Raw genomic sequence first — 12,366 nt, forward strand, 5'->3', positions numbered from 1 at the left:
TTGAACCCTGGATGAACACCCAAAGGTGGAAAATGTAGCACACACATATTTCCAGGACATAGTTGACTAATTTTAATTTCATGTCAGATAAACATGCTAACGTTATTTTGTTGGCTGATCTTTTGACTGGTTTTCTATTCCACTTGATTAACAGTACAATGTCTTGAATAACACACACATAATCTATGTAACATAGTCTAACCAACTGCACACCAGTGAGTAAGTATACTACAAAGGCACTTGATAAGTCACGCCACAGAGAGGTCATATCAGGCGAGACTAAATGTTCTAAACAGGGCTACACTCTCTCTCTGCTCTCACACTTGTTGGTTGCGGGCAGCATTCTTGCTTCTGGCAATGTTTTGGTTGGAGCCTGTGTTAAATTCCAACAAGTCAAACATGTCAGTCAAAGTGTGGGGCATTGTCTCTATTTGGTGGATGCAGGACTGACAGTCAAGATTGTACACTCAACAGTGCACAGACCCAGCTGCGTTAGTGATGAAACTGTTAAGACAGACGAGCAGTGTAGTGAAGGACTCACCCTGGACAAGAGACTCGTTTTTGAACATCATACAACTGACAGCTGTAAATTGTTCTCTGTCATCTGTAAACTGAATACAGTTTCTGTTATTTCCCTCCTTGAGTTATTTCTCAGGAAAAGCACTTTTCCACTTTTTTCCCCCCATTCAAAACAATAAATATATGTATATAGTATAGATCATCCAAATGCACGGGTGACCAACAAGCCACTGGCTTTCTTGTAAATGCAACAGACACTGGCCATGTTGTGAAGCGCTGCTTAATTTGATACCCAACACATTCTCTGGACATGACATACAAACAGAGAAAGTAGTCAAGGTACAGTGACTGCCATCCAGGGAGCGAAATGATGAAAGTGCAGCTTGCTGGACATGTAGCTGCTGGGAAAAGTCATAGTGGCCATTTGGTGTTTTGACGACGATGGTAGTGGAGAGCGCTGTCTAACACGTTGATCCAAAATTTATCATAAGTGTTCAATCAGGTTGAGATCCGGTAACTGTGAAAGCCATGGCATATGATTCACATAATTTTCAAACTCAGTAAACTATTCAGTGACCCCTTGCCCTGTGGATGGGGGTGTTGTCATCCTGGAAGGAACCACTTCAATCAGGATGTTTCATCATAGGATAAAGGTGATCACTCAGAACAACTTTGTATTGATTTGCAGTGAGCCAAGTGGGGGAACCAAACCATGCAAGCAAAACACCACCTCAGAATATGGTAAATATGTAAACCAATGTCTGGTTCTTGCATCAGTGAACTCTCAAATGTGAATTCAATTTTGTAATGAGGGGTTTTTGCACTGCAACCCTACTACAATATCCTTCTCTATGTAATTGTGGACATAATTGTCCACTGCTGACACATACTACATTGACATTCCCAGTCACTTGGACAGAGGTGCTCTTCTTTTTTTTCTTACATGTCACAATAAAGTACAAGCATCATCAAACATGTGCCGTCAACCAGTCCTATTTACTGATGTCTTTCCCATTGATCTAAATGCAGATGTCACTTCAGTCACTGTTCCTATTGAAACAGTAGGCAGTTGAGGAGTCTTTATGACTGAAGCTTCTGCCATCAGTGCCCAGACCCCCTTTTAAAGCCACAGAGATCTTTTCTTCTTGCCATCTTGATACAAAATCAGAAACAGCTGGGCCAGCTCAGCATTTTTATACATCCCATGATTGGATGTTAATTGCTTAATTCTACCTTGCTGTGCACCTATATGGAAGCATCTGCATTCCTTCTGTTTCTTCACTCATTTGTGCAGGTTTTTCTGCATGCACAACAGTGTTTGCCTGTTTTTGGTGGTCAGTGCACCAACAATGTTCTAAGTTCCCAACTGGGCTTTCTCCTTTGATCTCTCTTTCCTGAAAAACAGCTCTCCATTGCAGTCCTAACAGACCAATCGATGTAAAACAAAAAAAAAAACCCAACATACTGATGCTCATTTGTCCTGACAACTTTCTCTATTTATTTTCACCACTTTGCTCAGAGTTGTACATGACAGGAAAACAGGATGCCACCGCCAAGTGAGCACCAATGCTGTCTGAGAAATGGGGGGATTTAGGTCATTTTCATCTACATCATTTTTTATTAAAGAGAAAGTAATGTACAAAATGAAAGACATAGAGCACCTGGGCACCCTGGTGGTCATAATGTTCTCACCCCAGACACCAACAACGCTCTGCACTGTTGTGTCTGCACACCTTTCTATCAGACCAGCATTAACTGTTTCAGCAGTTTGACTACAGTTAGCTCGTCTTGTTGGATCGGACAAAAACTGGCCAGCTTACGCTCCCACCTGCATCAGTGAGCCTTGGCCACCCATGACCCTGTCCTCAGTTCACCTCTTTTCCTTCCTTTGGACCACTTTTGATTTAGGTTCCTGACCACTGCAGACGGGAACACCACAACACTGCAGTTTGGAGATGCTCTGCCAGTAGTCTCAGCCGTCACAATTTGGCCCTTGTCAAAGCAAAGTGCTCAAATCCTCACGCTGCCCATTTTTCCTGCTTCTAGCACTCAACTTGAGGACAAAATGTTCACTTGTTGCCTGATATATCCCACCCACTGAGAGGTTTACATGATAACCAGATAATCAGTGTTATTCACTTCACCTCTCAGTGCTTATAATGTTATGGCTGATTGGTATATGGCAACCTTGAACTTCAAAGTGATAAACTCCATTTCTGTGTTTGTGCAGTTGTGAGTTTCAGGGTAACATGATTTGTGGAGTTTGGGATTTGTCCAGGTGCTCCGGATTTCTCCTGTTGTCCAAAGACCTACAGGTTAGGTGAACTGAAGACTCCAATGTATGTGGCGAGATATTGTAATCTTTTGAGCATTTGCATTGTTAGACGTGAAATCCACCATCTGGAGTGGAATTAACTAAAATGTTGTGGAACATTTCTTCCCTTTTACTGATTGACTCGCATTATACAGTTCTGTTACAAGCCATGGGATCTGTCACAAGACTCCAAAAGGCTTCAAATGATTGCAGTAGGCAGCTCATCAGCACAAATTTACTGTTTAAACAACAAATCAATACACTCACATGTTCCTGTTAAGAATTTTAAATTACACACAATGACACATAGTTTATAGGCCACTGCTCCTCCTGCTGTTTTATGAAAGCCTTGCTTCCTTTATTCATCCATCCATTCCAGTTCCACCTATTACTATAATCCTATAATGATTATAAAATGTGTTTTTAAAGAATAGATATTCTGAACCCCTTCACACCACTGCATTCTTTTAAACCTGAGGGGATAACAACCACATCAGTGCATTTATTAAAACCTCTGCTGGTGGCGACTTGCACTTCCATGTTTTATATTATTATAATTGACTATAAGCACAGTACCACACAACCAGAATCAAACCAACCTATAGCTTAATGATTGGAACAAATAGTGAATTGTAATTTTTCTGACCAATATTGCATTGGGCCTTTTACACGGAAGATAATTTCACATAAACCCTAGTATAAAATGCAGGTGTAACTCATAAAATAAATTATGACTGAATTCCAATTAGCTGCTTCAGTTTCAGGGTACTTGCTCTTGGTGGCTCACTGTCAGTGCATTAAAAGAACAGAACCATTGTTAATGTAACTAGGAATACCTGTATGTACCTTTTTTGTCTGCTGTGAAAAAAGCCTGTTTTGCAGATTTCTTTTTAAATTATTGGTCTGAATATTATCAAACATCTAGAAAGCATTATTGGAAACTTATTTTTTTTTCTATAAAAAAAAAGAATCTGATCAACAGTTGCAGAGATCATTTTGTTTTTTCAAACCAGAAAGCAAGAGAAAAGTCAACTTCCTTCAGAGCTTTTATGGTGATACCCTTATATAATATGCTTAAATGTTTAACTGGGAGATTGACTACTGTTTATCTAACAGTTGCTGGTCAATCACATTCAACAAAATGTCAACTAAAGCCATATATAGCTACCTGCTAAATACCTGACTGAGAATGACGTGAAGAACCACAGATACTATCATTTTCCTATCAAAACAGTGAGAAAACTAAACACCTTTTTTTGTGAAAGCAAAAAAGTATGTATGTGAGTATGAATGAACCCTCTCTGGTTATGGAACAGTTGTGGGACCATCTCTCTTGACCAGGGAGCAGCCGGTTATTCTCCATTAGATTTTGGTAAGGCCCTTTTGGTAACTGTACAAATGAATTTTATCTGCTGAAAAAGTGTTTTAATTCAACCACAGCAGGTGTACAATCATTAAGGGCTGTGATCATGCCTGTAGTGTAGTCAGAAAATAAAACATTAAACAATTAAACAGGTCTGTGAGGTTTAAGTGCTGCAGCTTTCAGGACATTTGAGGCAGTGTAAAACTGGTAATTCATCAAAAGACCTATGGAAAAAAGTCCTCTGAGCTATGATCTTAAACATAGAGACAAGAAAGCCACAGAACAGTATGGTATTGACTCTCTTGACCTCACTTCAAATGATCATGCCCTTGAGTTGGAGACTTAAGACAAAAAGTCCCTCAAACAACCAACAAATACAGAAAGGAAATGTATGTCTGTGGGTCGCAAACTTCCACACTTCAGTAAACTTGGCTGATTCATGTGCCAGATCTTTCCCTTTTTTCCCAAAAGACTAACTCATATTGCCAAATACTCAGCCTGTATTGTCTGTCTGATCAGGCCACCTGTGGTGAACATGTCTGACTTCTTTTTAGCGTCAGTGATATATGCTGGTCTCCACAGATCATCCTTCTCCTTGAATAAGCACACTAGCCATTTCCATTGTTTAGGACAAGAGGAAATGTGGCCTGATTTAGACCATTGTCCTGGACAGTTTTTTTTTTTTCTGGGCCAGTCCAGGAAAGAAAAAAACTACTATATTCCCACTATATTCATAGTCCATGAGTGTGGAACATCCTTTTAAATCCAAACCAATTTGACTCTAACAGAAATGCACAGTGTGGATTATGCCTGTAATACTTTGGCTTTTGCAGTCACAAGAAGAAGAAAAAAAAATCCACCATAGCTGTGCTCTGTCAGTTGAGGAGGGTGTGTAAAATTGCATATATTTAGTCATAAATTGTCTTTAAAAATAACATTTCACCCACTAAAGTGGGCAGATTTAGCTAAATTCAAAAAATAAAGAAGCATATCATTATTATATAGAAGAGAATTAGTAAAACACAAACGTTTCACTTCATGACACTGATGCTCCCTGGCCGCTGGCTTCAGTCAGACCTCATTTCACGTTTCAGAAGTCTGAATGGGGGTAGAAGACCCGTGTGTGTGTGTGTAGGTGTGGGTGTAGGTGTGTGTGAGTGTGAGTGTGAGAGAGATAAAGTGTGAATCATACAAGGTGGAATTGTATGCATTTCACCAGGAGGGAGAGAAAGTGAGAGAGCTGACCCGGTGTCCTCAGAGGGAATGATGAGCCAGTCTGTATTTGCATGTGTGTGTGTTGGGGGAAAACAATGCAAGTCCAGTCATTGTCATGGTGGTCAGTTCAGGTCAATCACCGTACTCTACTCTTCGGCTCTCTTTTGGCTTCTTTCCTGGTTACCCTCGTTGTTTCATGTGACTATTGTCAAGGAAGAACAGAGGCGATAGATTAGAGATATATGCGTGTATATGAATGAAGATTTTAGGGTGAGGAAAGCATGGCCGCAGAGAGGGAGAGAAAGATGTGTAAGTGGAGAGATAGCCGGGGCTTTCAGGTGTGATTTGTGAGGAGAGCACTGAGCGTTTCATCTGAATTCAGCCGGGTTCTCCGGAGAAGACATTGATCAGAATGAGATGTGAAGCGTGGCGATGGAGAGGATGAACGGGAGCTGGAGAGATAGAGGAGGGGCAGAGCTGGTGGACGGGAAAGAAAGAGGAAGGGAAAGAAGGAGGGGGTGGCAGAAGATGAAGCAGAGCTTATTATTAATGTTCTCAATTCTACAGTAATGCCTCAGAAGTAGGAGATTTAAAAAAAAAAACTTTATTCCCTATGTCTATTTCTTCCTGCTCTGCCTCAATAATGGAAGTTATCCCTCAGTGTTTTCAATCCAGCACGCTCCGCTTGACTTATAATGATACTACATTGGTTTTCGACTTTTTAAAAGTCATTGGTATGGTACTCAGATACCAAGGTTCATCTTGTCATTGTATTAATGTGGCCCTAAGGGCATCAGAGAGCATTGTGGAAGCTTCTCTGTGCTGGCAACAATAGTCCAAGGAATAATAGGTCCCTCTGGTGCTTTGTTGCTTGCTATACATGCTGTTCTGCCTTTTAAAGATTCAATGTATGCCTCTCTGAACTTTGCCTCAACATTTGGGAGACTATATATAAAGGATGGTCATGCTGATATCTTTTCAGCCATACAGGCTATATCTCTGCTGGCTTTATGACCACCTGACAGCATGGCGCTGACTTCACTGCAACCCTCCTCATCCCCAGATGTTTCCCTCCCGTCTGCAATCCCTTGCGTCTGCTGCCTCCCTAATCATAGCTCCCCTTCTCCTCCACCAACTGTAGACATTTCTACACTGCTTGAGTGTGTCTCATTGGCTTTTAATGTCAAGGATTTGAAGGATCCATTATCCTGTGCTGGGAAGGTGGCAGCAAAGAACTTGACCTACATTAAGGAGAAACCTTACTGACCTGACATCAGTTTTTATTTATTCATTTATTTTTTACATCTGTCCATCAGTATAGCAATGTATGCATTAGCATTGCATAATAAAGACAGCAAACCTGAGCTGAAGGAGGAGAGTAGGAAATAATTGTGGCTGTAAAAATATAGTACTTCAGTCTTTTTAAAGGACCAGTGTGTAGGATTTAGTAGCATCTGGCGGTTTGAATACAGCTCAGCCTTCCCAGTAGGAGAAACTACAGTGGCCATAAAACTTGGGAACAGCCCTATCTAAGTGTTTGGTTTGTCTCTTATGGGCTACTGTAGAAACATGGCAGCTCAACATGGCGGCCTCTGTAGAAGTGGATCTGCTTCCTCTGTAGATACAATCATTCTAATGTAACCAAAATAAAGCAATTCTTATTTTCAGGTGTTTATAAAATAATGAAACATACCTTTGAATATATTCCATTTCTGCCAATAGATCCTCCTAAATGTTATGCACTGGATCTTTTTTAAAAGGATTAGTTACAGTAGATTCCAATGCTGATATGCATTAATAATAGTAGAAAAACTTCCAAAGCAACTCCTGCAGAACAATCCTCCTCGTGCTCAATACATTCCAAAAAATCTTTATTTAAACATTAAGGCTGAGTATAATTGGAACATTTAAAAAAAAAATTCAAGTTTCCATGCAGATAAACCATACTTTTTTTGATACCTTGTTTTGACACTTGTTATACCAAATTCTTTCAGTTGGTACTCAAAAAATATTGAGGTTCGCTACATATACACTACCAGTCAAAAGTTTGGACACACCTTCTCATTTAATGGTTTTTCTTTATTTTCATGACTATTTACATTGTAGATTCTCACTGAAGGCATCAAAACTATGAATGAACACATATGGAATTATGTAGTAAACAAAAAAGTGTGAAATAACTCAAAACATGTTTTATATTTTAGATTCTTCAAAATAGCCACCCTTTGCTTTGATTACTGCTTTGCACACTCTTGGTTCCATTTTCTTCGATGAGCTCATGGATTTAGTAAGTTTTTATTACTTTGCGGTTTATATGGTTTCATTTCAGCCATTATGTCTCTAGGATTTGATATCATTTCGATTCTTATCCCTTATCGAAATAAATTCCGAATCAACGATTATCTTTTCTTATCAAGGTTTGAAGTAACTAAGAAGAGTTAGGATTTCAGAAGTGGGTTGGTTGCAGCTAAGCTAAATTAAACAATTTCACAATATAATTTAATGCTTAGGCCTTAATTATTATTTTTACGCCCCCAATCACCTCGTAGCCTACCCATAGATGCTACGACAAATTCGCTAGATCCTATTCATCATGGCTATTTCCAGATTGTATGCCTGCCTTTCAATATTGGTGAGGTCAAGATCACGATTTTTTAAAATAAGGTATTTCCAATTGATGAGGTGGATTCCAATTTTACTGGTCTACATTCACAAATACATGTCTATGGGCAACCATCCCAAACCCATAACATAAACATCTGATAGATGTTTTCGGGGTTGCCTCTTCTCTTCAATTGAGTTGGGGACCCTCCATATTTTCCCTATTTTGTTATCCATGTTTTCTTATAATCTAATGGTAGCTAAAACCAATAAAGTGAGATGAGCAACAGAAGATATGACATCGTATCCGATTACCTATGTACATGCTTTGCTTATCACAAGCGATGACACAACAAGCACAACAAACCACAACAAGCCTAACAAATCCACCGTTTTTTGACTCTACCAGGACACTGGAATATAAAAGCTTTTGAACCCGACTCCGAGCATACTTAACAGCCCAACTTAAAATCATCCATGTGTCAGTAAAATAAAACAGAACAAAATAAGACTTGAAGAGTAAAAAATAAGACTGAAATGTGAGGGTTACGCTTACTGTGTATAAGCAGTGAGACAGAAACATGGCTGAAACTGGACGATGTAAGGTAAGAAACAGCCAACAGTTGATGATGTCTCGTTTTTCCTTTCTTCCTTCCCTTTTTGCCTATTTTCTCCCCTTCAGCTTGAATTTTTATTTGGAGCTGGTGGTGAAATTCAGATGGACTGAGCAGTTTGTGTGGTGTGTGTGTGTGTGTTCGTGTGGTGTGTGTTTGTGTGTTGTGTTTTAAGACGACGGCTAACCTTTCAGCAGGTTGGTGAAGGCCATTTGAAGTCGGCCTGTTTGGAGGAGACTGTGTCTCCTGGTATCAAAGACCAGAGACGAAGGGTTTTGTCTTTCCACAGTGAAGACGGCAGCAAGATGCCTCTTTCCTCTCATCTCTCTTCCTCTCTCTCTCTCTTTTAACCTTTTGCATGCATTTACCTCGCCCACCCTCGCCCGTCCCCATCGTCCTGAGATCTGCTCTGGTCGTTTCAGATTTCTGTTATTTCGAAACAGCTTCTGTCCAAAAACCTCCCGTCTGCTTCACATTTTTTCTTTCTTACCTCTCACTCAGTCTTTTCCTCTCGTCTTGTCTCACCCTCTCCCTCCTTCCTGCCTCTCCTCTCCCTCTCTGGTCGGTTGACCCTGGGTAACAGAGATGATGACAAGGTGTGAAAGGTTTCCTGAGGGCTCTGAGTGACAGCAGCAGTCTCTCTCACACACACACACACACACACACACACACAGTTGGCCAGATGGTGACTGCTCTTTGCGTCGCCCAAAGCTGCAAACTGCTCAGACCAGAATACAGAACACACTCTTAGATCTTGCTGAAGATTTAAAAGCACAGAAATGTAAATAAAATGTGGTAGTTTTTATCAAACTGGAATATTTTACAGTATATTTGAGTATAGTAATATTACAATATTAGTACCTGAACAACAATTTTTATCATTAGCAGTATATATATTAATTTAACTGGATATATTATTATATTATCCATATTTCAGATTCAGTTTATGTTAAAATGGTTAAAGACTTTCTACTCCCAACCCGATGTCACAAGGAATTATGTCCATATTATCCCGAGTCCAAACCTCACCATTGACATCCTGCACTGGTACTGAACATTACATTTGGAAGTGTTGTGCTTGTTGTGTAGCGAGGCCTTTATTGCCTCTTAAAAACCAGTTTAGAGATATGAGGTTTTAACTTGCATGCTGTGACTCCAGTGTGAGAGGTTTTAACTTAATAGCAGCCTCGCTCACATTAAGGAAGAAACTCAGGATGGGTTTTTTTATTATTTTGTTGAAGTTGTTGTTGCAAAATGAGACATCCATCACTTGAAAAATGCGGCTCTGCCTTTTAGAAAACGACCGCTGACACTGAAGTGATTCATGGAGGAACGTTATTGAAGCTATTAGCCTCAGCCCACACACACACACACAAATACAAACACACTGTGGTGTGCAGATGCTCAGGAACACACACAAACAAGAATGATAGTGTGCTAATGTTAAACTAAATTACATATAATTACGCAGCCAAATCTAATTCTCAGTTACAGATGGAGGGAAAACACCACATGCCTCCAAATGTGAACAATTAAAGGGAGAACTGCCGCCATATTTCACATCACACAGACCTTCAGTTCATTTGCATTTTGAGACCCCCCCCAAAAAAATGGCTCCAGATTCAACACATTTTTGGACACAAGATTGTGAATTTTTGAGTTTTATAGCAGCATGTCTTTAACTATTTATATATTACTCTCAGTGTTTAAATGATTTAATTGGTACTTGATAATGCTGCATGTTGTCTCACTGTTACTGAGTACCAGCTAAGGCTGTCGCAGTAACCGCAATAATGAAATATTATTAAATATAACGCAACGTTATTTCAACCCGTCATGTTCAGTATTAGTATCTGTATCTGTTTTTCACAACAAGAAAGTCAAATACTGACTTATGCATTTTAAAATTGTAATCCTGCTCAACAAGCCCTATTTTTACTGAATGTAACTCTCTACGTTGTATGTATGCAATTTAATGGATTACCTGTTTATTTATTTTAAGAGATTTTGGGTCAAGCTCGGGCCCAAAACCGCTTCCATGGTTCAGACTTGGTTCTGGCTTGCACAGTTTTCAACTTATTTGGTTCAGTTCGAACAAACTGGTGAAAAAGCTGTCGATCAAAATCAACAACCACACTCAATTTGCTTGAAAACATACAGCTCCGTGTTTTACCCTGCGGACTCTGGTTCAGATTGTTTGTGGTGTGAAAGTTGTAGATCTGTGATTTTAACCTGAATTTAAAAGAGGATCTATGAATATGTTCATCTGCTAAAATGACCCGTTTTTATATTTACAGTGTTTATGAAGGATCATTTGGTAATGATGGTAGAATGGACATTGTTCAAACAACATTTAAAACTTCCTCATTAAAAATTAATCATATTTTCATCCGAAAAATAAATAATAAAATGTTGTTTGAACCCTTTTGAATAAAGTCTGAATAATAGCTCAACTGAATGTACATTTGGGGTAAATTATTCATTTATTCTTTTGATAGAAATATATGTAGCCTCCTGCTGAGCTTGGAAACACAATAAGATACAAGGCTGGACACAAAACTTCCACATTAAAGATTCATTATTACCGGAAATGGCCATTCGGGGACGGATGATATTATATATAATCACTGCTGTAAAATATCAGATATTTTACAAAATGGTTTATTTGTTAGAAATCTATATTCTATAGATTGAAATATCTGAGTGAAACAGGCACTTTAATGGGAATCTGCTTTGCCATACACTGTTGGACTTAATGTTATTGGCTAAAATATCTGGCTGTGCAAAGGGCAACATTTTGGTCGTCTGGGTTAAGTTGTTCCTGATACTGAAGAAATAGAATGACAGCCAAAGAAAACAACAAAAAACAAAGCCCAATCAAAAAAAAGTAAAGATCGGTGGCGAGAATCAATAGCAATGAGGTTTATTGATTTCTTTCATTTCGTTCATTGACATCATGCAGTGAAAATGGTGTCGAGTTTGATTCTGATTCTGCCCACACAGGTGGAGGTACAGAATGAGCAGCTGTTGTCGTATCGGGTTAATACTGAGAGACCAGTTTGTCATTATTTACGTTGTCGTTACAGTGAAGACTCATAAATGATTAAACCAGAGAGACTTCATGAGAAATAGTCAACGCAGTAACAGAATCTGGATCCATATCTGATCAGCACTGCCAGTTTGATCTAAGTTTGGTGCTTTAAGATAGACGGACTTACTGAGAACCGAGGCCTGTCAATCACGAAGTAGCGCGCGCTGCCGCCTAAAGCCATACCCTGGCTTCTGATGGGCATCTGTTACACCTTAACTCTAAATCGCGGGACGCAATCATGCTGTATGGAAGAAGTTTTTTTTATTGCAGCCAATAGAGCGCCCCCTGCGGGCCTTCACAAAGAAAGCAGGTTTAAGACACTTCGTGTTGGCTTCACTTCACAAACCCAGAAGCTCTGTACTCTGTTAACTGTCACTGTTAATGGTCAATGCTGTAGATAAAAGCCATAGAGCAGTGCTGTAGATACACAGTGGCAGGCATCTGATGCATTTCTTAAATTTCCTGAGAGGAAAGCAGCTAGCAGAACTGAGGGTTACATCATCAAAACTATCCAATCAATGAGTTACCTGACAGTCCATGACAGTGACTTTGTTTAGTCTTTTGATTAAAGTCAATGTGAACGCAGAACTCATGAGTGCGCATGCGCGAAAAGCTGCATGCTGCCTGTTACGTTACTCCAGCCTTTGAG

The 12,366-nt window shown here is 39.5% G+C and overlaps 1 protein-coding gene across 1 annotated transcript in view; it reads left to right on the forward strand.

Moving 5' to 3' along the window:
- Positions 1-12,366, forward strand: part of si:ch211-186j3.6 (neural-cadherin) — a 275,078-nt gene that overhangs the window by 178,770 nt on the left and 83,942 nt on the right. The gene's annotated exons all lie outside the window — the stretch shown is intronic.

Source organism: Morone saxatilis, unplaced genomic scaffold, assembly GCF_004916995.1.
Source record: "Morone saxatilis isolate NCDOM2014 unplaced genomic scaffold, NCSU_SB_2.0 Contig11, whole genome shotgun sequence".
Classification (NCBI taxonomy): Eukaryota; Metazoa; Chordata; class Actinopteri; family Moronidae; genus Morone; species Morone saxatilis.